The sequence below is a fragment of the Melopsittacus undulatus genome, chromosome 5, assembly GCF_012275295.1.
Source record: "Melopsittacus undulatus isolate bMelUnd1 chromosome 5, bMelUnd1.mat.Z, whole genome shotgun sequence".
Lineage (NCBI taxonomy): Eukaryota > Metazoa > Chordata > Aves > Psittaciformes > Psittaculidae > Melopsittacus > Melopsittacus undulatus.
Window position 1 is genome coordinate 80,119,246 of NC_047531.1, and position 26,498 is coordinate 80,145,743.

Genomic DNA, 26,498 nt, shown 5'->3' on the forward strand with positions numbered 1-26,498 from the left:
AGAATAATTATGTTTTTCAACATAACTGAGGTGGGCAGTTGAGGCAGGGAACATCGCTTTGCCATGTAAAGTTTAAAGAATTGTGTTACTGAGAAATCACTGAGCTTCTATGATGTCACATAGTTTTAGGGATGATATTATGAATTTTCAGAGGCGATTCCAGTATTTGGCCATACCTTTGACCCTCTGGGAAAACAATATATAAACTTGGCTAATAATATATCTCTGAATGCAATAACTTCAACATTGTTTTAGAGAGAGACTTTGACAGCTACATTCCCTAAGTATATCATTTACCCTTTGCTTACTCTTTTATAGGCTTGCAAAGGAAAAATACAGCTTTCCTACCTGGGTTTCTTCTCCAAAGTGCAAATCATTGCATAGTAACACAGGCAGCTGAGACAGCATGACTAGGAGTGCAGGCACATAAGGATGCTGGAAGGGTCTCCAGCATCATCAAGGCTGTTTGCTGCAGGTAAAGGTATAAATAATTCTGTAGGTGACTAACCTCTATTTCAAGAATAGTTGCTCTCCCACTATCCTTATAGGACAGTTACTTCAAAATCTTATTTTCCTGGCAGCTGGATATCTTCTAATTTTCAGCCACAGTACCTGTATAGCTAACAAATACCTACTACTTTTTGCATTACTCCTCTGTAAGTGCAAAGACTTCTATTACATCCTGCTGCCTGCTACTCCTCCATCCCCAGACTGATAAATGCTTCCAGCTTCATGACAACAGCAAATTCCATTAATGCATTCTTAATTTTCTGCCTGTGTTACTGAATAAAATGTTAATAAAAATAATTGCAAAAGCAACAAATGAAGTCCAACTAGCACATTTTCTTTCAAAACAGCCTGTTACCTCCCCACTCCTGTTCTCTCCAGCCCACCACCCCAAGAACATACCCAAATTGCCTTCTCCCTTTCACCTGTGTACCCATCTTTAAGGCCCATTTGCATCCTGGGGGCTCCTCCCCAGCACTGAAATTACATTAAATTGCTCAGTGTTATACAAGTATTTTGAGCAACCACTGACTCCATTGCACAATTTTGCTGATAAACTGTAATAGCTTTGGAAAAGAATGTACCTTTGGCATTGCAAGATATCTTTTCTCAATTCCAAACTGTTCCTCAGAGATAAATAGCTCCATGTGCCTGCATACATTCCTTCCACAAACCAAGAAATCAGAGGCTCTTCCAAGTGTCGCTGATTACATACGTATCCATCGGTCAGAGATCATATTGTACATTTACTTAGCTTCAGGAATGTCATCAACTAGCTACCTAGCAACCATGAAAATCACAGGGTCAAATAATTTGAGCTAATCAAACACACAATCAGTTGATTAGCTCCAATTTAATTGGAGTTTGATTTCTTAATTTTGCAGCCACCTGTTCTCATGGAGATTTCAATACTCCTCAGGTTCCTCAACAAGAAACAGTTCAGCTAATATCACTGAATTTTGCATGAATACCTTCCTCTCAGGAACTAAGATCTGTACTGCTCATTACATAGACAGGAAGAAAAGAATGAGAAAATCTATGTGCATCTCACAGGAAACCCTCTTGGAGGAACTTCAATACAGTAAATGCTGCAGCAACACATGATGTTCCTATGCACACTGAGCAGAAAATGTTCAACAGTATACTTTTTTAATCAGTGATTTTTCATCACCTGCACTTGACCAGTTAGAAAAAACAAAGGGCTGTATTTATGAATCTGCTTACATGCTTCTTTGCATGCTTCGCATTCAGAAGGAAACACTGGTTTAGTTTTGTTTGAACATTCCTTATTGTTGCCTGCCTTTCCAATGGAAAGAATACATGGTTTCTGCAGGCAAAAATTCATAGCTACAGCAGAGAAGTAAAAAGGTGCAAAGAAGCCACAGAAGCATTAGAAGGTTGAGATTCTTTGCCCCTTTTTCAAGCACTTGAAAACGTGATCAATTCAGACTATGCATGGTCCAATATACTGCCAACAATCAAACAAAATCCCACAGTTGCAATTCCAAATACTGCACTATTCTCTCTCTAATATGTTAAGGTCCTACAATAAAAGGAGATCATACAGAAGAGTTTTGGCTCATATCTATACAGGTTTCTTAAAATTGTCACACTGAAAGAAATTAAGATGTTTTGGGCATACATGCAGGTACTGTATAACAATTCTCAGCAGCACTGCTCAATCCTGTGAAGGAAAACAAAAACCTTCACAAAACCCACAATGTATATTCTTTTTAAAGATCGAGCAAGTTTTAAACACTATTTCATAGAGAAAGAGTAACAATTCATAGGTCATTAGAGACAAAATGCTATCAAACACAACCTTGTATGCAGAATTTCCAGAGCTAACCCTGGAAATGCACAGTGATCTGGGATATGGTTGCTTATCTACAGGGTTTGGGTGATGGCTCCATAATGTGCAGTGATGAAGACCCAATTGCACAGACTGCCACTGAGTTCTGTATTGTCTTTCAACAACAAAGTCACCTGGGTGAGGAAGGATGGATGTTTCATTGCGCCAAATTCACTCGAAGGATTCAGCTGCAACAGCCTGATGAGTCTCTGCTGGAATGTGCAAACTGCAACAGAGCCAGGTCAAGCTAGAAGCACAGCATTGGCATGGCACTTGTCTCAGCATTAGACGTTAAACCATCACATCATCCTGGGTGAGGCTGAATGTCTTGAGTAAACATATATAAGGGTTTTATCCTGTGCAAATCAAGATATTCTTCTCTTACCTCTTTCTTGAGAACTGCAAAACCCTTTTGGCTGAAGCTTTCCCACAGGGCCGAGAGATGGTTCCCCCAGCCTTGGGAACCATCAACTGCAGCCTCACAGGGCTGTGGCTGGCCCAAAACAGAGCCTGCACAGGCATGATGACAGATTTACATACAAGTGGTACTACTTGCTAGATGGGGTCCTTGGGCGACATGGTCTAGTGTGAGGTGTCGCTGCTCAAGGCAGGGGGTTTGGAACTAGATGATCTTTCAGGTCCTTTAAGGTTCTTTCCAGCCAAAACCATTCTATGATTCTATGAGTTAATGTATAAACCCTAAAATACATTAAAATAATATTCTAGTTTGTGGTTGTTGATTTTCAAAATACATTAATGCATTATTCCAAATACATTATCTTCAAGTACTGACTTCTCACAATGAGTAATGAATACACACACACAAAAAATCCACACTTAAGACACCTTTAGGACCAAAGTGCACTGGACTGTGAAATAACTGTGATGTTTGCACAGCAAAGGAGCAGAAGCACATACTGTTTAAAAAGGGACTGTGTTTTGACCCAAAAAGAAATTATGCATTTTGAGAAAAGCACAATCTAAGAGCTCCCAAATATAAAGGCTTCTCTATGAAAAAAAAAATAAGTCCCCAATTCTTTCTTCAAATACCCAATAAAGCTGTTCAGCAGTGTAGTAATGAGAACTGGTTTTGTGCCATAATCACAGGCAATGTGTGTGCAGTGGCTTGTGGAAGCAGAAAGCTGAGCCAGGGTGTCAGAAACAACTCAACCTAAAATCCCCATTCACACTGTTACCTGGAACGAAAAAACATCCAATTTCCCTGAAACACCATGTCTAACCTCCAGACACACACTGAAGTTTGCTGGAGGCAGAGTCCCTCTTGGGATACCCCTCATCATCAGCTCTCAGAGCCTCAGAGCAAGCCATGAAAGAAGAGACAGTTCCTAAGGTTACAACAGCAAAAAAATTGAACTTTACTGTTTGTGAAGTACTTTCAGGTGTCTGAGGGTATCATCCAGCTAATGCTGGATTATCTCTAAAATGACACTATCACCCCAGGCAGCCTCCAGCTTATTTGCATTTTCATTAAAAAGAAGGTTAGGAAAGGGATAAAGAAATATAAATATTTTCTGACTTCCTGCCAGTTAAATACATGAGGATGTTTCAAATAAATTTTTGGAAAAGAATTCCTACAATATTGTGAGAGGACTTGAAGGAAGATGACTGCTACCCTTGATTTCATTGCAGGAAAAACATATGCTAAACTGTAGGAATTATTTTCCCCAGCTAATATTTTGACATTTCTACAATATGGTCAAATTAAAATGATAATAACTGTGTTTGGCTTGTTTATCCTGCATGATGTCTGAATGTATACTGGCAGGGGGGAGTGTGTGTACATTAATTAGTGATAATCTGCATGAGATGAAAGCATCAGTTGTGTAGAAGTCATGAGATACATCTCAGAATCTTCTTAACAGCCTGATTCTTATTCATCCAGATTAACCAATAGTTGTGTGTGTGTCACTAAGACACTGACTGAAAGAATAGTAACTCCATCTGTGTCCAGATTTGCATGAACTCACTTTGGTGTTGGTGCACACAAACATGCATTTGATGAGGAAACATGGACCCACACCCTTAGAGCAGCTATAGCTCAGTAAAGGGAGGTATTTCACCCACTTGTGTAGAATATACACATCATTTCACCAAAGAAAGTATATTTTGTTCTAATTTCTGTCCTTGCAAATACAGACCTGGGTATGAAAGTCAAACAGTATGCCTTCCTTGTAGATTACAAGCTTTTTTAAATCCATGAATAAAACCACCAGTCTCTATCTCCATTGTTGACCAAAGTGGAATGGTGCAGTGGCTCCAGGACAAAGTTCAAGCTGGTGTTAACACTGGTCTTTCATAGAGGATTATTTCAAATTATTGCTCTGGCTGTTTTCCCCTCCTTGATTTATTGATTCAGCAAGTGTCATCTCTGCTAAGGGTGTACCCTGTCATCCTTTCTCATGCAAATAACACATAACTCTGGTGTTTTGATTAAAAATAAGTTCACAGATTAGAAGAGAAAATCATAACAGAACAAAACAACTGCCAAAAATATCTCCATAAGCACAGTTTCTTCTGAAACATTCCAAAATGCTGACGTATATACTCAAAATTAATTCAAGCATTAAGGAAAAACAGTATCTCAGTCATGTACCCTAATTCAAGAGAAGCTGCTTGGCTTCTCTAGAAGGCTGCTGAAGTGGCATGCTTTTGACTTTAGATCCTACAGGTCTGACTGGTACAAGCACTATCTGTTCTCTTCTGCACAGATATATGTACAATGTCTTGAAGAGATTATCACCTTTTCTTAGGAAACTCCCAGGTCTGGCTGTCAGGCTGTATCAGACACATTTTAAAAGCTATTTTAAAAAGAAACATACAAGACCAAGCCCCATCCCAACATCTTCCAAAATACTAACCCTGCCCTTGACCACCACAGTCTGTTTTCTATCCAGTCTTACCCAATAGCCAAGGTTTTGTATATTAGCATGACTGCATAAAGGCTATAATCAGATTCCTGTTGTGGAATCTGATTACAATTAAAGATTGTACGGCTTATAAAATTAATTCTACCTCACAGCCAGCCACTCATTATTGAGACTAAACCTCATATATACAGTGTGTAACTTACTTTCTTCAACTGTTTTGGTCCCACAGGGCCAAACAGATATGCAGCAGTAAACAAAAATGAGTTTCCATTATTGACACTAGAAGACACACTTCTGAAAGCCCAACATTTGCTGATGAAGGGAATATCATATTTTACCAAGCAGCCTGTAGACCTTTTAAACACTATGCATATGCCAGACTAAACCAAAAGAAGCAGCAGGAATTAAATTCTTCAAGTACTGAATTATGCCTCCTGACTGCCAGCCAGCTGCTGCTTATTTTCAGATTAATAGGCAGTATGGCAATCCTCAGGCATCCAACCTCACGTAGAAACCAAAGGAAGCAAAATTTGTCCAGCAGGTCACTGGAGGAAATACACATGCTGTGAGTTTTATTTCCTTGGGTTTTTTTGCAAGCAACTTGAAGATATTATACTCTTTGCTGATGAATTCAGAAGATGCATACATTTTCAGCCATCATTCCACACCTTTTCATACCATACAAACAGCTGCAGCACATTATAACCACTCTAAGTTAAACATACACTGAGAAACAAAGAGTAGTTCAGATCATCACAGACATCACAAATAAGATTTTAAACTGGCAGCTGGCAACTAACAATTCTTATCACACACTTTAATATACAATCTGCCTGACCTAAATGATCCACAAAGACTTGCAAGCATGAAAACTGCAATGTTTTATCTCACATGATCTTAAATATGCCTTATTTTTTCTAATTTATGCCCAACCCTTATTTAAAACCTACTGAAGCATCATGTGAGGGCATGAACACTGATGGGGGCAGGTCAAGGTTTACTCTTTCTAAAACTTCTGGCAACAGTATTTCTTGAGAATGGCAAATGCTTCCTTCCTCAGCAGAGAACTAACTATAGCCAGGACAGTACATCCAAATTTTCTGCATTCCATAAAGTTAAAAGCAAGTGCTAACTCTGAGTCATGCCTTTAAAATGTATTCTTTCAGTTCAACATCATAGGTGATTCAGTGTCTCAGGCAGATTTCCCTGATTGTATACAGTCTAAACTAACTTTCATTAAGAAATTGCTTTCAGTATTTTCCATATTTCCTCAAGTTAACACTTTCCTACCTTGATGGTAGTCTTATGTCTAGTGCTTAAAAAGAAATATCAGGAGATATGATCTTTCTCCTGCATTGTCTTTGGATAGTGTGACTTCTAAGTGACTCCAAGCCATTTTAAAAGCTGCAGTACCTGCAGACAGCTGGGGTGAAGGAGATTTTTAAACTTGGTCAGAGCCTTTTAATAGTCATTATCTCAAATCATTGAAGAGCTGGCCCAGGCACATTTTAGGTCAGTGTCTCAATGCTTTGACTCCTGCCAGAATTCATGGAAAACTACTTTGATATTTCAAATCCCACTGTACCTGATCCCTCTTTCAGCCCTGGGTGGGCTGATGGGCAGAGCACCCAGATTGCTCCCTGACATTTTGCTTTCTGTGGCTTGCATCTGTTAGGGGCAGCTCAAGGGGGTGCAGCCCATGACTGAGCTCACCAGCTCCTGACACCAAAGGAATGGCCAGGGAGGGACCAAGAAGTAGCTGCCAGAAACCCAGACAGGGTCCAAGTGTCCAGGTACAGGATTTGTATGAGATGTGAGAGCATTAGGATCAGAGAGAGAAGAGGAAAAGGAAATGAAAAGAGACATCACAGAACCCTCTGAGGGACAATAAAACAAAGTAATTCACCTGGGAAAGTGGCTGAGCATTTGTGCCAGCACAGCATCTTCTGAAGCTGTCAGACCCTAAGACTCTAGGGAAAGGGAGAGATGCTTGGCAGCAGGCTCAAAGCATCCAAAGCAAGGCAAGGCTAAAAGGGGCTTGTCCACTGCCTGCACCCCAGGTAAACTTGGTCACAGAGAGCAGAACAGGGTAGAAAACTTCAAAGGAACATAAGAACTGTGAGAAACACATTAACATCTAAAGCTTTTTCTTTTTTTTTCCATTATGAGCAGCAGCTAACTAATATTATTTGTTTCAAATCTAGTAGCATGAGGAAGCAGATCTGGTAACCTTCACCTGAGCTGAGTAGTCCTTATGCCTATGTAGCCCTAGTGAAATTAATTGTTCTTTTAGGATAACAGCAAAATTTTCTATGTAGGAAGGCCAGAATTGAAACCTCAGGGATTTTCAAACACCACACATGGACTCTCTGGCCTGGCATTAAAAGGAGAGAGAGAAAAAAAAAGGAGAAACAGTGACATTAATGAGAAAAAGTGTTTGTCACAAACAACACAATCAAAGGAGAAGGAAGAAGGCAACTGCTGACACAGCTTCATTACAAGGTAAAAAATGCCTGGCAGCAGAATATTGCATTGTGACAGTTAAAGCAGTAATTGTCTTTATCTCTCTCCCAGGAACAAATCCATTTGCCTTAAGGAATACAGCAATCATAGAAGATGTTGATATGATAATGAAACAGTAAGAATTATCAAGATGGCAGACTAACCTGCAGACAGAGTTAATACTTAATCTCTAATTGAAAAGCTAAATAATACTAGTCATGAAGCTCTGCAATTTAAATAAAGCTGCATGTTGTGAATGTTATCTGATAACAATTACTGACAAAGGGGCAGCAGAAGTTCACAGAAGCACAAACTTTCTCTGTATTAGATGCATTTCATCATGGAAAATTAGATGAGTCAATATCTAATTTGGTATTTAATATACCAATTGGACATTATAAAGTAAACGGATGTTGGCATTCAGGGAGGATAGCGGTGTAAAAAAGCAAAAATTACTTGTAGCAGAATGCTTCTAATTTGCACATCACTAATCTTCATGCCCTGTAATTCAAATGCATAATAACAGTAGTCTCTCCCCATGCCTCAGCAACAGCTGAGTAACAGTTCTGTACTGTAATCTCACACTATGCATTCAATTCTCCCAGAGGCAGGGCTGATAGTACCAGCTATTATTGAAATTGTTTAGTATTGCCTGCATAGATCCATGTTTGTGATTGCTTACAGAAGTGTGCCTTGCCTCAGCCACCTAAATGGATTTTAGGTGTCTTCCTTAAAGGAGTTTTTCATGGGGACTTTTTTCTTCAGATTAAGAGCTTGAGACAAGATAATTTACACTTTGGGTTTGTGGATGGGAAATGTGTTTTTCTCTGCTAATCTTTTTGAAAAACCACTACTTTCTGTGTTACAATGGCAGCTTGAATAGGGCAGAAGGTGCTTCTTCATGATCCCATACTGTTCTTGCCATCAGTAGGACAACAATGATGTCAGAGCTAAACAATTACAAAAGGCTCTACCTCATTTCATCTCATGGAATTTCCAGGGCTGAGCAGCCAACACCTGCATTGTCTGCTTGGTGCCAACAAGCTCGTTCCCACCATTGGAAGGCTTTACACAGAGGAGCCAGGTTATGTAGGTCTTGAATGTAAAGTCTAGGATCTGTAGAGGGGGATCTGGGATCCGGGGGGGGGGGGATCTGAATTCATCTCCCTTACTCATATACACGAAGATGCAGTCTTTTAAATATATGCTCACAGGCAGGCTTCCTACAGGGTGCCTCTGAAGGCCTCCATGTGCAGAAGACCCCTCACAGGCAACCTTCCTTATTCTGCTGCCACTGCTCCTACCTCTATTTACTGCCTGCTGCTCTCAGCTTCTTCTGCAACCAGATAAATTAGCTTTCATATAGCATCCCTGTGACATTATAGTGAATGGTACTGTATCTGTTTTTAAATAAATAGCCTCTACCTGGTGAATGAATAATAAAATTAATACACATACAGAGTAACCTGACCTCTGACTCAATGTATTGGAAAGGCCAGAATCTATACATCCATGGCAGAAATATACTGTTCTGATTAGGCAATCATCTCTTCCCAAAAACTGCACCAGAGACACATGCAGAGTAGCTTCTTTTGCTGAAGTTCTACAGCAGGAGGGAAAATGTTTACATGATGGTGATAGCCTTTCTGTAGTTTGTACACAAAACCCAGCATGTTAATTGAGGCAGGTTTCTAAATGATGGCACTCCCTGACTTTGAAGCTTTAAGACTTTTTGTTCTTAAATCCAGTTTGGCGCATATGTTGCTCTCCCCAGTAAGTTCCAACTTTCTGATGAACGCTGCTATTACTCATGAAGAGTCTTTACTAACTCGATTTTGAAGCAATTTCTGATTTTACAGGTAAAATTTAAATGTGAAACTCTCAGGATGGAAGAAAAACAATATTATCACAGTTCCCAACAAATCCATAACACTAGAAAGCAGCATATCTTGATGTCTCCATCAAAGGATGCTACTCACCCTTCAGCACAAGTTTCTGATACACTCTCTTCCATGACTCAGGTGACCACAGACATTGTGTGAAGGTAATCAAAGGAAAGAACAGTTGAATGTAACTATTAAAACAGAAGTCAAAATGCCTTAACATTCCTCCTGAGCTGAATATCACTGTTCATTTCGAACCTCTGTAACCTAACACAACCCACCTGTTCAAAAATTTCACTACCTTTTTTTTTAAAAAACCCACATTGATTTTATATATAGAATATCAATTTAATGTATTTTTAAACTCATATGTATAAAATGTGTAGAATGTGTTTGTAAAATACAAGCACTCATGCATGTATTGAATCATAGAACTCTTTGAGTTGGAAGGATCCTTAAAGTTCCAACCTCCCTGCCACAGGCAAATAAATAAATAAAAATCCATGCTTCATTACACACAGATTGCCTTAAGAGCATGACATGGATTTAGGGTCATGTGCATCCCAATGTGATCATCTAGATGACTGTCAGGATTCACTGAACAGACTGTCACACTGACCACAAGTGCCTGAGATTTCTATCAATCACTACAGTGCTGAGGATACCCTAAGAATTTAGGGAAGAAAAGACCCCAGAGTCATCTTCTGATGCCTGGGGCTCCCAGTTTGGAATCTGTGAGATCATAGTCATATTTGTCAGTATTCCAAAATTTCATTCCTTTTTCCAAGCTATTTCTACACAACACTAAGTTAGAACAGAGAGCTAAACCAAGATATTGTTCCTGTGGCGTGGTTATAAATACTCAATTCCATAAGACATCAGATTCAGAAGCTACTCCAGAGGATTGTCCTCGTTAAGACATAAGACATCATAGTGGAAATATGCCTTTTGCTGCTGAAGTGATTTCCCTGGTTTTCAACTGAGTATACGCCAACCATTTGGAAGAGTTCCCATAGCATGGCAGTGAAGTGTTTGAGGCATGTGAAGTTATGCTTTAGCACATGTTCCTGCTTAAATATACTCAAAACAGAGGCCTTTTGGAGATGGAGAGAGAGAGCATTATTGGTAAGTACAGTGATGGTAAATAACCATCATTTGTTGAATACCAGCAATACCTTTCACTCTTACTCAAGTTATAGTAAAATTAGAAAACTACAAGCAAACAAAAAGTTAATTGAATATAAATAGCTTCTGATGTTACCTAGAAAATCTCTCCCAAAAGTCAGAAGTAACAGCTCAAACTTCTAAGACTTCTGAAGACCTATCTGTTCATCCATTTTACAAGAGAAACAAACTGAAGTACTTGGGGTTTTGCAGTATTTTTACTCAAATTAATAAAGGAAGAGGACAGAACTTGGTCCCTAAGCCCTTAAGAGACAACAGGCTTTGAGAAAGGCCTTTTATTATATCTTTCTTACTACAGAGGCTGAACACCATAGAAAACAGGACCAGACAGGCAGAATCCTCAAGTAATTGGCTTTGATTTCATTTGGATCCTTTTCACTTTGGCCTCTGCTAATGCTGGAGTCAATAAGTGTAGAAGTCTGGTTTAAACAGATTGGTGTGACATGGACAGTGGGATTGAGTGCACCCTCAGCAAGTTTGCCGATGACACCAAGCTGTGTGGTTCATCTGATACGTTGGAGGGAAGGAATGCCATCCAGAGGGACATTGACACGCTTGTGAGGTGGGCTGATGCCAACCTCATGAAGTTTAACCATGCCAAGTGCAAGGTCCTACACCTGGGTTGGAGCAATCCCAGGCACAGCTACAGGTTGGGCAGAGAAGAGATTCAGAGCAGTCCTGTGGAGAAGGACTTGGGGTGTTGGTCAATGAGAAAATGAACATGAGCTGGCTGCAGTGTGCACTCACAGCCCAGAAAGCAATCGTATCCTGGGCTGCATCAAAAGAAGCGTGACCAGCAAGTCAAAGGAGGTGATCCTGACCCTCTACTCTGCTCTCGTGAGACCTCACTTGGAGCATTGTGTGCAGTTCTGGTGTCCTCAACATAAAAAGGACATGGAACTGTTGGAACAAGTCCAGAGAAGGGCCACGAGGATGATCAGGGGACTGGAGCACCTCCTGTATGAAGACAGGCTGAGAAAGTTGGGGCTGTTCAGCCTGGAGAAGAGAAGGCTGCATGGAGACCTCATAGCAGCCTTCCAGTACCTGAAGGGGTAGGCTATAAGGATGGTGGGCAGGGACTATTCATTAGGGACTGTAGTGACAGGACAAGGGGTAACGGGCTGAGACTTAAACAGGGGAAGTTTAGACTGGATATAAGGAAGAAATTCTTTACTGTTAGGGTGGTGAGGTACTGGAATGGGTTGCCCAAGGAAGCTGTGAATGCTCCATCCCTGGCAGTGTTCAAGACCAGGTTGGATGAAGCCTTGGGTGATATGGTTTAATGAGAGTGTCCCTGCCCATGGCAGGGGGGTTGGAACTAGATGATCTTAAGGTCCTTTCCAACCCTAACTATTCTATGATTCTATGATATTAGAGGAAATACCTATTTGCATGAGAAATTTGATGAAGTATTAAGATTAGTCCAGCTATAAGAGGTCATTACAACTCCAGCATATTTCAGGCTCACTGCCAGGGTGATTTCTCTATATAGAACAGATATATTCTGCTGTTGAACTAACAGGATAAAAACGAATAAAGGATTAAGCCACTTTAAGGCCTTAAGGTGTCTTACAGCAGTTCACTTCAAAATCCCATTTCCAGCTAAATTACCTGTAATTTCATAATTATATAGTCTGTCCAAAAATTTCATTAAAAAGAAACATTCCCCTAAATGGTTTTTTAGCACTTTCTTTCTAGCACTCCCAGTCATTTCTCCTTCATGTATGGGTTCTTCTCCATTGGCTGGCCAGTGACAGTAACAGCTAGATTTGAAATTTTTTCCTGCTGTGGAAAGTCTTTAGCACTATGTCCATGTGCAAATTCAACCCACCCAAACAGCTTGTGTACTACAAGGGGCTGTTTGTCTTCCATTGCACACCCCAAACCTCTTGGGTATCAGTGGGTGCAATACATAAATATTCAACAGCTCTCTCAGATCTGTATTGCAACATGCCACCGATGACAGTTCTATCACATCTTCAGAGCAATTCCTGTCCCATGATGTAACTTAATATTTCCAATTACTCTTCACTATTCCCAGAATTCATGTCTTATAGCTCATCAGCTCTTAGACATCTCACTTGAAGTACAAAGTCTCCTGTGACAGCGAAATCACAGCCACAAAGTTTTGGAGGAAAAGGCAAGAGCAAACTAAAGCTGTGGCAGGTTTGGTTTGTTAAGAAAAATCAAGCTAGCTAAATGTGTTGGGCTTGACCCAAGAAAACCCAAAAAGCATGTAAAGGAACATTAAATATAAATAGTGGAGAACTGCAAAGTTGGCTGTTACTGGAGGAAGTGAAATGGAATCAAACAAAAGAAAATATCAGATTTAAACAGAGTAACAGCACAATTTACCCCATGGAATGGCTCTGCCCCACTGACACAAGCATCTAACAGAAGGCAGCTCAACAGGCTGCATCAGGAAACAATTCTGTCATGGCAGGAGATAATACTTATGTATATATTTGTGGGTATCTATATTTGGGGGGGATGCTGCATAATTTTATTCTGTAGTGAAATCTTCTGAGCCAGCCACATTTAAAGGTGAAAAGCCCTGGAATAAGCTCACTAAGTAGCAGGTAGGTGTTCTAAACATCTCTTTAAAAAGGGTACACAATCAGTGTAACTTGAATAAAAGGCAGAGGGAGAAGTAATTACAATAACCCCCTGTCTTCAACAGGTTGCTTATAAGTAATATGGGTATAATATTCACAACCTACCTTATGGAAAACTGTGCAGGTCAGTTAGCTGGAATTTCTGAAGCACCTTAGGGGCCTCAGGAAAAAATGGGATTTGTTATGTCAAATGCTTGTGTTTGCAAAGTATTAAACAAATATAAATTGTAATAGGAAGCTTGGCAGTGGCCAGCCATTCTCGGGAGTCCTCCATCCTTGCCATTTGGATACAGAAAACAAGGACTTAAATGGAAGCAAATGAATACACTTGTAATAGAAGAGGAAAACGCATATGGTAACCAGCCAGTGAAGTCTCAGCAAAGCCCAGGGGAGCAGTGACTGCTGTAGCATGGCTGGAAAATTGGCTTCATGCTACGCCAGGAGGAACAAACTCTCCAAAGCTGCCATGGGCTCCAGAAAAAGTAGCATATTGCTGAGTAATTAATAGAAGTAGTTTTCCTTCCACATGGAGGATTTGGACTGATAGAGGGAGTTCTTTGAGAACCCAGCAGTCCTCCGGCAGCAAAATGTGCCAAAGGAAGATACTGCAATCCCTTGTTGGTGGTAACTTGTTCTCTGGGACTTCTCCCTCTGTTCAGCAAGGTATTGAGCCATAGAATCATAGAATCATAGAATAGTTAGGGTTGGAAAGGACCTTAAGATCATCTAGTTCCAAGCCCCCTGCCATGGGCAGGGACACCACCTCACACCCAAGGCTTCATCCAACCTGGCCTTGAACACTGACAGGGATGGAGCATTCACAACCTCCCTGGGCAACCCATTCCAGTACCTCACCACCCTAACAGGAAAGAATTTCTTCCTTATATCCAATCTAAACCTCTGCTGTTTAAGTTTCAACCCATTACCCCTTGTCCTATCACTACAGTCCCTAATGAAAAGTCCCTCCCCAGAATCCCTATAGGCCCCCTTCAGATACTGGAAGGCTGTTATGAGGTCTCCATGCAGCCTTCTCTTCTCCAGGCTGAACAGCCCCAACTTTCTCAGCCTGTCTTCATATGGTCAGATTAGCCCGGGTCAGATTAGCCCGGGTAAGATTAGCCCGGTTCAGATTAGCCCAGATTAGCCCGGTTCAGATTAGCCCAGTTCAGATTAGCCCAGGTCATATTAGCCTGGGTCAGATTAGCTTGGGTGACCCAGTTTGGATCATCCCAGGTCAGATTAGCTCAGATAAAATTAGACAGGTGAGATTAGACAGGTGAGATTATCCTACCCTTCTTAACTTAGTTCAGCCTGAGTTATCTCGAGTTAGCCTTGGTTAACATGGATTAGCCTATCCTCAGTTAGCCTGGGTTAGCCTAGCCTGGATTAGTCTGGGTTAGCCTACCCTATCGTAGCCTATCATAGGTTAACCTAGATTAGACTAGTCTAGCCTGGGTTAACCTGGATTAACCTGGTTAACCTGACCTAACCTAGCCTAGCCTTGTTTAGCATGGGTTAGCTTAGCCTAAGGTACCTGGGGTTATTCTAGCCTGGGTTAGCCTATCCTTGGTTAACCTGGGTTAGTATAGCCTAGCCTAGCCTAGCCTGTGCCTAACCTGTGTTAGCTTTGGTTAACCTGGAGTAGTTTAGCGTAGCCTAGCCTAGTCTTGGTTAGCCTGGGTCAGCCTAGCCTAGGGTACCCAGGGTTATTCTAGCCTGGGTTAGCCTAGCCTAGCCTGGGTTGGGTTAGCCTAGCCTTGCCTGGGTTACCATAGCCTAGCCTAGCCTAGCCTTGCCTAGCTTTTGTTAACCTGGATTAGCCGAGCCTAGCCTAGCCTAGCTTTGTTTAGCCTGGGTTAGCCTGAGCTAGCCTAGGCTAGCCTAGCCTGGTTTAGCCTAACCTAATCTAGACTGGATTAGCCCAGCCTAGCCTAGCCTGGGTTAACCTAGCCTGGGTTACCCTCGGTTAGCCTGGTTTAGCCTAGCCTGGCCTCGCCTAGACTGGGTTGGCACAGCCTGGGTTAGCCTGGGTTAGACTAGCCTACACTAGCCTAGCCTTGGTTTTCAAAGATTATTTGGGAATGTTGCTTAGGAGGAAATACTTTCAGCAGAGGCGTTTCATGAATTTGAATCATAGAGTTATAGAATAGTTAGGGTTGGAAAGGACCTCAGGATCATCCAGTTCCAACCCCCCTGCCATGGGCAGGGACACCTCAGACTAAACCATATCACCCAAGGCTTCATCCAGTCTGGTCTTGAACACTGCCAGGGATGGAGCATTCACAACCTCCCTGGGCAACCCATTCCAGTGCCTCACCACCCTCACAGTAAAGAATTTCTTCCTTATATCCAATCTAAACCTCTGTTGTTTAAGTCTCAACCTGTTACCCCTTGTCCTATCACTACGGTCCCTAATGAAAAGTCCCTCCCCAGAATCCCTGTAGGCCCCCTTCAGATACCGGAAGGCTGCTATGAGGTCTCCACGCAGCCTTCTCTTCTCCAGGCTGAACAGCCCCAACTTTCTCAGGCTGTCTTCATACATGAGGTGCTCCAGTCCCCTGATCATCCTCGTGGCCTCCTCTGGACTTGTTCCAACAGTTCCATGTCCTTTTTATGTTGAGGACACCAGAACTGCACACAATACTCCAAGTGAGGTCTCACGAGAGCAGAGTAGAGGGGCAGGATCACCTCCTTTGACCTGCTGGTCACACTCCTTTTGATGCAGCCCAGAATACAGTTGGCTTTCTGGGCTGCAAGCACACACTGCAGCCGGCTCATGTTCATTTTCTCATTGACCAACACCCCCAAGTCCTTCTCTGCAGGGCTGCTTTGAATCTCTTCTCTGTCCAACCTGTAACTGTGCCTGGGATTGCTCCAACCCAGGTGTAGGACCTTGCACTTGGCATGGTTAAACTTCATGAGGTTGGCATCAGCCCACCTGTCAAGCGTGTCAGTGTCCCTCGGGATGGCATTCCATCCCTCCAGCGTATCAACCGAACCACACAGCTTGGTGTCATTGGCAAACTTGCTGAGGGCGCATTCAATCCCACTGTCCATGTCACCAACAGAGATGTTGAACAAGACCATTCCCAACACCAGTCCCTGAGGGACACCACTTGTTATTGGTCTCCAGCTGGATATTGAGCCATTGACCACAACTCTTTGTGTGGGCTCATCCAGCCAGTTCTTTATCCACTGAGTGGTCCACCTATCAAATTGACGTCTCTCCAATTTAGAGACAAGGATGTTGTATAGGACAGTGTCAAACACTTTGCACAAGTCCAGGTAGATGACATCAGCTGTCCATCATTTCTGTAGCCCCATCATAGAAGGCCACCAAATTGGTCAGGCAGCATTTGCCCTTAGTGAAGCCATGCTGGCTGTCACCAAGCACCTTGTTGTTTTTCATGTCCCTTAGCATGCCTTCCAGGAGAAATTGCTCCATGGTCCTGCCAGGCACAGAGGTGGGACTGACTGGTCTGTAATTCCTCAGGTCATCCATTTTCCCCTTCTTGAAAATGGGGGTTATATTTCCCTTTTTCCAGTCTTCGGGAACTTCACCTGACTGCCATGATTTTTCAAATATGATGGACAGTGGCTTGGCAACTTCATTCGCCAGCTCCTTCAGGACCCGCGGATGGATTTCATCAGGTACCGCAGACTTGTGTACATTCAGGTTCTTAAGAGGGTCTTGAACCAGATCCTCTCCTACAGTGGGCCCAAGGTCTTCATTCTCACAGTCCTTGCGTCTGCCTTCCAAGACTTGGGTGGTGTGGTCAGAGCCTTTGCCAGTGAAGACTGAGGCAAAGAAGTCATTCAGAAACTCAGCCTTCTTGAAATCCAGGGTAGCTAGTTCTCCAGATAGCTTCTGGAGAGGGCACACATTGTCCCTAGTCTGTCTTTTATTTGTAATGTATCTATAGAATCCCTTCCTGTTATCCTTAACATCCCTAGCCAAGTTTAACTCTAACCAGGCCTTAGCTTTCCTAACCTGGTCCCTAGCTTCCCAGACAACATCCCTGTATTGTTCCCAGGCCGCCTGTCCTTGCTTCCACCTTTTATAAGCCTCTTTTTTCCTGTGAATTTTTCTCAGCAGCTCCTTATCCATCCAAGGAGGTCTCCTGTCCCTCCTGCTGCATTTCCTTCTAGTTGGGATGCAACACTCCTGAGCTTGCAGCAGGTGATCCTTGAATATCAACCAAGAGTCTTGGGCCCCCCTGCCCTCTAGGGCTATATCCCATGGAACCTTGCTAAGCAGGTTCCTGCAGAGGCCAAAGTCTGCTCTCTTGAAGTCCAGGGCAGTGAGCTTGCTGCATACTCTTCTTACTGTCCAGAGGATCTTAAACTTGATCATCTCATGTTAGCTGCAACCAAGGCTGCCCTGGAGCGTCACATTTCCAACCAGCCCTTCTCTGTTGGTGAGCACGAGGTCAAGCAGGGCACCTCTCCTTGTCAGCTCCTCTATTATTTGCAGGACAAAGTTGTCTTCCACACAGTCGAGAAACCTCCTGGATTGCTTGTGCTGGGTCGTACCGTCACCCCAACAGATGTCAGGGTGGTTGAAATCCCCCATGAGAACAAGGGCCTGTGAGTGTGAGGCTTTTCCTATTTGTCTGTAGAGTTCTTCATCCACAGGTTCCTCTTGATCAGGCAGTCTGTAACTGATCCCCACAGTAATGTCTCCTATCATTGTTCTCCCTTTAACCCTGACCCAAAAACTCTCTGTTAACTGATCACCTGTCCCCAGACAGAGTTCCATACTCTCCAGCCTATCCCTAACATAAAGGACAACTCCCCCTCCCCACCTGCTGTGCCTGTCTTTTCTAAAAAGCCTGTAACCTTCCATTCCAACACTCCAGTCACAGGAGCCATGCCACCAGGTTTCTGTGATGCCTATTATATCATACCCCCATAGACATGCACACATCTCTAATTCCTCTTGTTTGTTCCCCATTTTTCGTCCTTATGGGTCTGGGAAATAGGTATGCAGAGTAAACATGTTTTTTCTGTTACTCTATAATATGGTAACCCAAACATAAGAAAGTCTAACACAGAGCAATCAGACTGCACATTCCTCATACCTCATTATCACCACATTCACTTGCAGCAGCTACTGCTCAGCATCAGCTGTCCCGTATTTCCACAAACTGTGGCCACCCCTTTATTGTTGACTTGCCTGGGCAGGCAGTGTCCTTGCTGATCAGCCTCACTGCAGTAAGGATGCTCCAGCAGCCATGTAAGCACCATATGTCCCAGGACACAGTGGAGACCATTCTGGTGATTCATTTGATGACAAAACCCAGTTAATCGGTTTGCTCAGAAAAAAACCCTAAAAAATATGACCTTAGCAAGCTGTGAGTAAAAATGAGAGCTTTCACCACAGAGTCATTTGCTTTCCAGCCTATGAGACCTTGGGCCATCAGCACACCACTAGAAGGTCTCCCATGTTTCTGCCTACTTGTTTCCATTCTGTGCTACACAGGTCTATTAGCAGTTGGGTTAATCATGGTCCTGGAGAGTGACATTGGTGCAGCTGATGTGGGCCTAATTTGCTGCTGATGCAATTAGCTTTTCTGCCTCAATCCCATAGAAGAATAAGAAAATCAAGAGAAACACTAATAAGCACTAGCTGTGGTACCTTGTCAAAAGTAGAGCCTTTTGGGAGCATTAACCCATCTATAAAGCAGTTAATCTTCCAGGCTGGGAGGAGGCTTAGACCAAGTGCCCCAGCACTACTAAGCTAAAACACCAGTCAATATGAGGACTGTGGACACACACAAGAGAAAATCAGGACTCTGTGTATGACCTGGCTCTTTGGCACTGCCTGTGTCACCACAGGGTCTGCCCTTCATGTGTGTGCAAAGTGAAGGAAGTTGGTGTTTCCACCACACAGCTGTTTTTCACCAGAAACTTCAATTTTTTTAATGAGGAACAGTCACACCCAAGCCACATTTTTCCTACCCCTCCTTCTCCCACCACCTTTCTCTGCTGGAGCACTAGGTTTTTATATTGCCAAGCTGCAGTAGCCTCAAAGTCCAGTAGAAACAGTAAAAACCCCACACCCCTAACCCTCTGCCTCCTTTCCTTGCTTTGAAGCCATTCTGCAGTGCCACTCCAGCACGCTGGACTGCTCAGTTCAGGTATGTGCATCTAGACAAGACCCTTACTTTTGTCTCCTTGAAGCTACAACCCTCCTTCCTCTTCCTGAAGCTGCAGGCTGTGCCATTCCTCACATCATGTAAGCAGTGACACAGGCCAGGGTGAATTCACTTGGAGGATGTACACCAGAGAGATACAACTTTAGGCTCTCTCAAAGACCTATCTATGTCCTGTTCCAGGGCTAAGGTCAAGCACCTGAGGTTGGACCTTATGCCTAATACAGACAGCAACACAAACAAGTCCTTCCAGCATATTATTTTATGTACCATTGCATGAGGATTGTCACTTAAAAATAAAGACAAAAATTCTCATGTGGTCCTTTCACATCATCTCATCCTGTTCACCCTATAGCACCTATAACGCCTACAGCAAATTCCAATACCAGGAAGTCTGAGTTATGCTACTGAGTCTAAACCTAGCATCCATAATTTGCCCAGAGCATATCAAACTGGGTTGCTGCACCAATCCTCACTGGTGCTTTTCTTGATTTATAGAACATTTCTCTGTTACTTCACTCCCTGGTGTGGATGTTAAAACATGGTGTTTTGTTTCAGTCTTTTAAATCCTAGCTGCTCAGTACTGACAAAACACAAAATCTCAGCCTTTCACCTGTAAAGATTTCCTTAGCAAAGCTGCAAGCTACAAAGCTACTGTTGCACATTTTAACCATTCTCTTGCATGATTTTTTGATGATTAGCTATCTTTAGAATATTTATAAAGCTGTTTCATTTACCAAGTCCATTTTCCTCAGGCAAAGAAACATTAAGAGAGAGACAGGATGAAAGCAAAGAACAGAAGCCCTTGTTCTAGTGGCACCGCAGCACCTGGGCTTGAAACATTGCTGTGGCAGGGACCATTCTCCCTTTAAAATACTAACAAAGGCACAAAGGAGGCATGGTGCCTCTCTCCAGCCCCACAAAAGCTCAGGGAGAACTTCAGGATGACAGCAGCAATGTCAGTAACCTCCTTTTTTGCATCCCCACTTCTCTTTTTCCACCTGCCCCAGCCACTCCTTAGTACCAGAAACACAAGGCAAACCCAGTCAAAATTAAAAAGCCAGATTCTGCATCTTAGTGTCTTTACTGACATGGTGTAGGATTAGATGCACAGCTTAAAGGAGTGTGTGTGCAGGGAACCAAACCCCAGAAGAAAAGGAAACAATTGCGCATACATATCTTTGTAATGGCATTAGGCTCTGAGAGGCAAAGAGAGGTCAGCAGCTCCTGTCCCCTCCACACCTTTTTATTACCTTTTAAAAATGTAGCAAGCCAGTGGAGTATCCTTTGGAAAGAGATAAGCCTGGATATTTCTATTAGGAGCTATTGGGAGCAAGTTGCTAATGCTATTATTTTTCCAGACCCATTATGTGAGATTTGCCCTCAGTTGCCCCTGGTCTACTTGAGGCAATTGTGGAAGAATTTTATTAAAAAATAATAATATAAGATTACCACATCAAAGGCTTTTTTTTGAGAGAGAGATAGAGGATATAAAGGTGCCACTATCACAATGGCTCTCCCCATGGTAACTATCAGGAATATACCTCAGACACTGGAATCTGGAAAACAGAAGAAAGGCTGGAAGTGTGACCACGGTGCCCTAAAAAGAATAATCTTCACACAGAACTGTCTCGATCAGCTTGCACAGATTTTGCAGTATTTCCAGCTTTATGAATTTCCAGGCTTGAAAACATTTATCTCAGCAGGTTGCAGAGCTTTCCGCTTCTGCCTTTATTACATATAATTGGACTGTCTTAATTTCTTGTTTGGAGATGGTTGTTTTCATAGGCATCCACCGCTGCTTTGAAAGATTCATGATGTCTCATGTGCCAGTGCACAAGCCATCTCATCACTGAAGAGTAGGAGGAGATTCAACCCAAATACAGCTGTCCTCCGAGTGTCTAACACTGAGTCACTGTAAAGCAACTCTGCTAAGAGATATTGTTTTACATTAGTGCTTCATTCTTTTTCTTTGTAAATAAAAAGGGGATCTCTGTCCCGATTTGCAGTCATGGAGATATGTGGATTTGCAACTAAATACAATCTTTACAGCAAACTTGGTATATCTGCCCCACTCTCAAGAAAAATTAATTTAGCATGAGTTTGCTCAGATTCTCATTTCACATATCAGAAAATGATTACTGAAATTTCTTATTTACTGGATTATTCACAATTTATTCATTATATTCATTTAGGCACTTTGAAATGAATTTTGCGCAGAATTTACCACGCAGAAAGCCAGATGAGCACATATACACACCCTGCATACACAGTGTCAGACATTACAGATACCCAATGAAAGAGCATTTTAGAATGAAAACTAGAAGAGCCTAAAAAGCAGTTATTTGATATGTTTGTGTGCACCCATCAAGACTCCTGAGATTATGGACGTTCCCCACCTTGTGTTCCATAAAAACTCATGTTCTGTCCAGGTAAACCCCCCTGCCGCTGGCTCACCATACTCTACAATCAGATGCATGGCAGCTGTGTTATGTTCTGAAATGGTTTCACATCCGCCATGCTCCAGTAGATGCCTTCACCCCTGCCCAGCCCTGGTAAAAGTGCAAGACCTGGCAGATGCTTGCTGCAGAGCCATATAAATGCTGGCTCATGTGCCAAAGGTAGAGACATCTGGAAAAGCCAGAATTAAAACAACTGAAAAATAAACCAGGAAGAAACCAAGAAGCAATAACTGTAAGAGGAGGGAGCTGCAGGGGTTTTATCCCAAGTCTCTGAAGCAGCAGAGCTGTTCCCTGGTGTAGGTGGGTGTTGTGGAGCACTGAGCTGAGCCTGGTGTATTCCCTATGAGCAGACCCAACATTAATTGCACTCCTCCATGAACGTGCACTCCCTGTTAGACATGAGCCTGCTTATGTGAGGAAGATGACAACAGCTGCTCAGAGAGGTGCTTGGCTGGAGAACAGGGGTGGGAGGGCTGCTCCCCAGGGCTGCCTCCACCAGCCCCCCACAGAGACCACCTTCCCTCTGTTCATGAGTCAGGAAGCAACACCAGGTCGTCTGAGTGAGGATTTGGGCAGCCCAAGGGTCACGTTAACCATGGTCATAGCTCTGCAGCCACTCTTGGCCCAGTGCCCCTCCTGTTCCCCCATCTTCACCCACAGCTGGGCCCCAGAGCAGCATCATCTCCCCAGAGCCACCTTCCTTCCTGCAGGAGTGGTACCTGGGGCTGTGATGCCACACTTCCCTGTAGAGACCATTGCCAGCCATACCAGCTTGCAGCATCTGGCAGCTCCCCACCACCACTGCTCAGCAGGGCACGAGGGTCACCTCATCCAGAAACACTGGCTTTCCTTCCTATGATAGCAATCTAGTTTGCAAAGCACCAAAATTCTCATTCAAGAGCACCAGGCCAAAGCAATCAATAAAACACATCCTCATGGAAAGATAAATAGGAAATTAAACTTACAGCAATTGGATTACTAGTGCTGTCAAACCAACAAAAGAATACTGGAGAGGAGCATACCTCCAGCTATTAGTTAATTTTCCAGTACATGAAGTCAGGCTACTTGCTGATGGATTTTGCCGTATTTGCTTATCAATCAGTTAAAACTCAACCCCCTTCCTTGCAATGTACAGGTTGTCCACAATAATTTCTCCAAAGATAAAGCAGGATTTCCATCAACAGTTTGCTTCAGCTCCCCAATAGACAATTAATTCTGAAACCACTAATACTGGATTTGCTTCCACTTTCAGATAAGAGGAAATCCATAATATCAGAAAGTAATAAGAAAATATCCCTGCTCGTGTTCAGATACCCTTTGCTACGTGCAAATCTGACTCAGTATGCGAAGAGGCTGCCGCTGAAAAGTCAGCATAGTGTCTGCAGTTCATTAAAAATAGCTTATGAGCAAAATTGAAGTGAACATTTCATGCTGCTACTAGGATTGCAAAGGAGCTTTTCTTGATTGGACTGGCTCCAGGCCAGAGAAAATCAGTTTTCTAGAGCCATCATGTTTATAAAAGATTTTGTTCCAGAGAAAAGTTGTGAACAGGAGGTGGATAACCCCCAATACGCGTGTCCATACTTCTCACCATAACAGGTCAGTACCCAGGTGCCCATGCTCATCCCACACTTGCTTCCATTTGCATCGCACAGGTGCACTCTGTCACTGTCACAGGCACTCAACAACGTTCCTGCTCAGACTGGGAGCTGGTCTGGAAGGCATCCAGGCAACATCCCCACAAACGGCAGACTACATATTTTGAAAAGGCTTTTCCGAAATGTTCTAATTTGGCTTAACTCCCACTGAATTCACAGTTAAATCTGTGGTGGGCGACGTGAAAAAAAACAGCCACGGGACCCACAAAGCGCAGATTTTGGACAGTGTCGATGCCTGCTCTGGATGCAGGGGGTAGGACATTGCCTGCCCCAGTGCAAACTTCAACTCGCCTCACATACAGTTACCTCTGAGAGACCTTCTCTTCTGTCCTCAGTCCTGTGTGGTCACTTGCTCCTGTGCAAAGCTGCCTGTTTGTTACTACTGTTATGTGCTGGCAGCATTTCATACCCAGTTTCTGTAGGAATAAACTCACAAGGAGCAAGGCAGTGAGAAGTCAGAGAACAGAGATATTTCCAGTGTGCTCAGTAGGGTTATTTGCTGATGGATTTGATATACCTGATTACCAATCCTTTGAAAATCTTCTTTGGAAGTACTGGCTGCCCACCAGTATGCCCCCAAAAAGATGTTGCGAGCACATTACAGAAGTGCCAGCTTCTATTCAGTAAGGCCCCAGCAAAGAGTCAGCTCTGAGAACACCTTTCTCAGGCTCTGCACCTGCAAAAGCAGTACAGGATTAGGACCTTAGTAGTTGGCATAAGCTGACATTAAAGCAGACTGTTCAGCCTGCTGGTCACTAAGCCCTTTGCTCTAAGGAACCGAAACCTGAAGGGTCCCAACCACCCAGCTTGTTCCTGCTGGGTCAAGGCAGGTTTCTTGCCTATATTACCATGTCCTCTTTGCTGTCACCACCTCCATCGATGGTAAAACATGAAGAACCATGACACTGCTGAGAAAACCCAATTCTTCCCTGTGCACATTCCAGCTTCCCCTTTCAGTCCCATCCAAGTCTCTTCCTCTTCCAGGCTACCTGTGCCGCCTTATTGTCCAGGTAACACATTCCCCCCTCTTGCAGCCCTTAAGTCTACTTCTCTTGCTACTCACATGTCATGGGGTCTTTGCTGCTCCTCACAAGTTGTACCTTCACAGAGATGCTGGTCACCTCCCCTCACCCACAGAACTGTAGACTCCAAGCAGTTACATTCTCTGGACAGTTTCATTCTCCCTGGGAACCCCAAGAGATGGAAATGACCATGGCAAAGAGACACATAAAATGGTAGCCCCCTCACCCTACTGAGGGCATTGGCAGTTCCACTGGTGGCAATGAGAAATGGCAGTCAGGCTGAGCAAGAGAAAACTCGAAAATCATGGTTAATAACAAAGTCATAATCAAACCATGCCAGCTGGCAACAGCACTATCTGTCAGCAGGCTGGGTTTGCAGGGAGGGAACCTGCTGTCATCCCTGAAAAATTCAGAGACCTGTAGGAGTTGTGTATAGCAAGGACACCAGCACACCTCCTCCTTCCTGCACCTTTGTCCTAGCACACAAGTCTTATCTTGCACCCACAGACAAGTCACAACATCTGATGCAGTGCTGGCCACCAATTTGGCTAAGAGAGTGACTGGACTAGTGGTCTGCGAAAATAAGAAATATGAGGGTTTAGGGCTTACACTGAAGAACTTAGTAATATTATCGACTCTCATCCTTGGTTTGGTACATATGGATTCACAGAAGACACACCTTGGCAAATGGATTTCACATGCAAGATGTGCAACAAGGGAATGAAATGTGAAACATGCAGAGTTATTCACAGCTACAGATGCAATATTTTTTTAAAGAAAAAGTCCATTTTAAAGACTTTACCACCCCTTGGAATCCCATATACTGTTAGTCTGCAGGACTTTTAGCTCCTCAGATTAGCACCTGTAAACACTGTCCTGGTCTTTGGGATGCTCAGCTTAATAGCAAGGAGGTAACTTGACAGTTTCAGATTGTTATCCATCCAACAAAGCTAGAAGAGCATTGCAAGAACAAGTCACTTGGATGTAAAGTCTCAACCTGCTTGTTGAGTCCAGACCAGTCCAGGTGACAGCCAGCTCTTCTGCCTGAATTACACTACAATGTTTGTAAGGAAGTGTTTGAGAGAAAAACATGCCATGACTTACAGAGAGAGACCTGAAGAAGCTAGTCCTTCCTAGGATCCTTTTGCAATATGACCATGTTGAATATGTTCAAGCTGTGCAGAGATACCCTTATTAGTGCTTTAACATCCATGTTTGTATATGCTCAGTTCTTATTGTTAAGATGAAACAATACTTTGGTTTATTGAATATGTCTGGTCATAGCTGGTACTAAACTATTCTGTGTAGATGTTAAAAGATTGCAGAAACTGTATATTTTTTCAGTTAACTCTGAGATTTTCCTGTTTCTCCCATTCCAAAATACAGAAATTATTTCAAAAATAATATTAAGAAGAGAATGAAAAGATCATTACAGCAGAGGTTTAGATTGGATATAAGGAAGAAATTCTTTACTGTTAGGTTGGTGAGGCACTGGAATGGGTTGCCCAGGGAGGTTGTGAAGGCTCCATCCCTGGCAGTGTTCAAGGCCAGGTTGGATGAAGCCTTGGGTGATATGGTTTAGTGTGAGGTGTCCCTGCCCATGGCAGGGGGGTTGGAACTGGATGATCTTAAGGTCCTTTCCAACCCTAACTATTCTATGGTTCTATGATTTTATACCAACTGGAAGAATATCGTGGCTTTGGAATATGTATCAATTCTATAGATTTAAGATTGCTTTTTCTACTCACACACTTGAGGCTCCTCTCTCC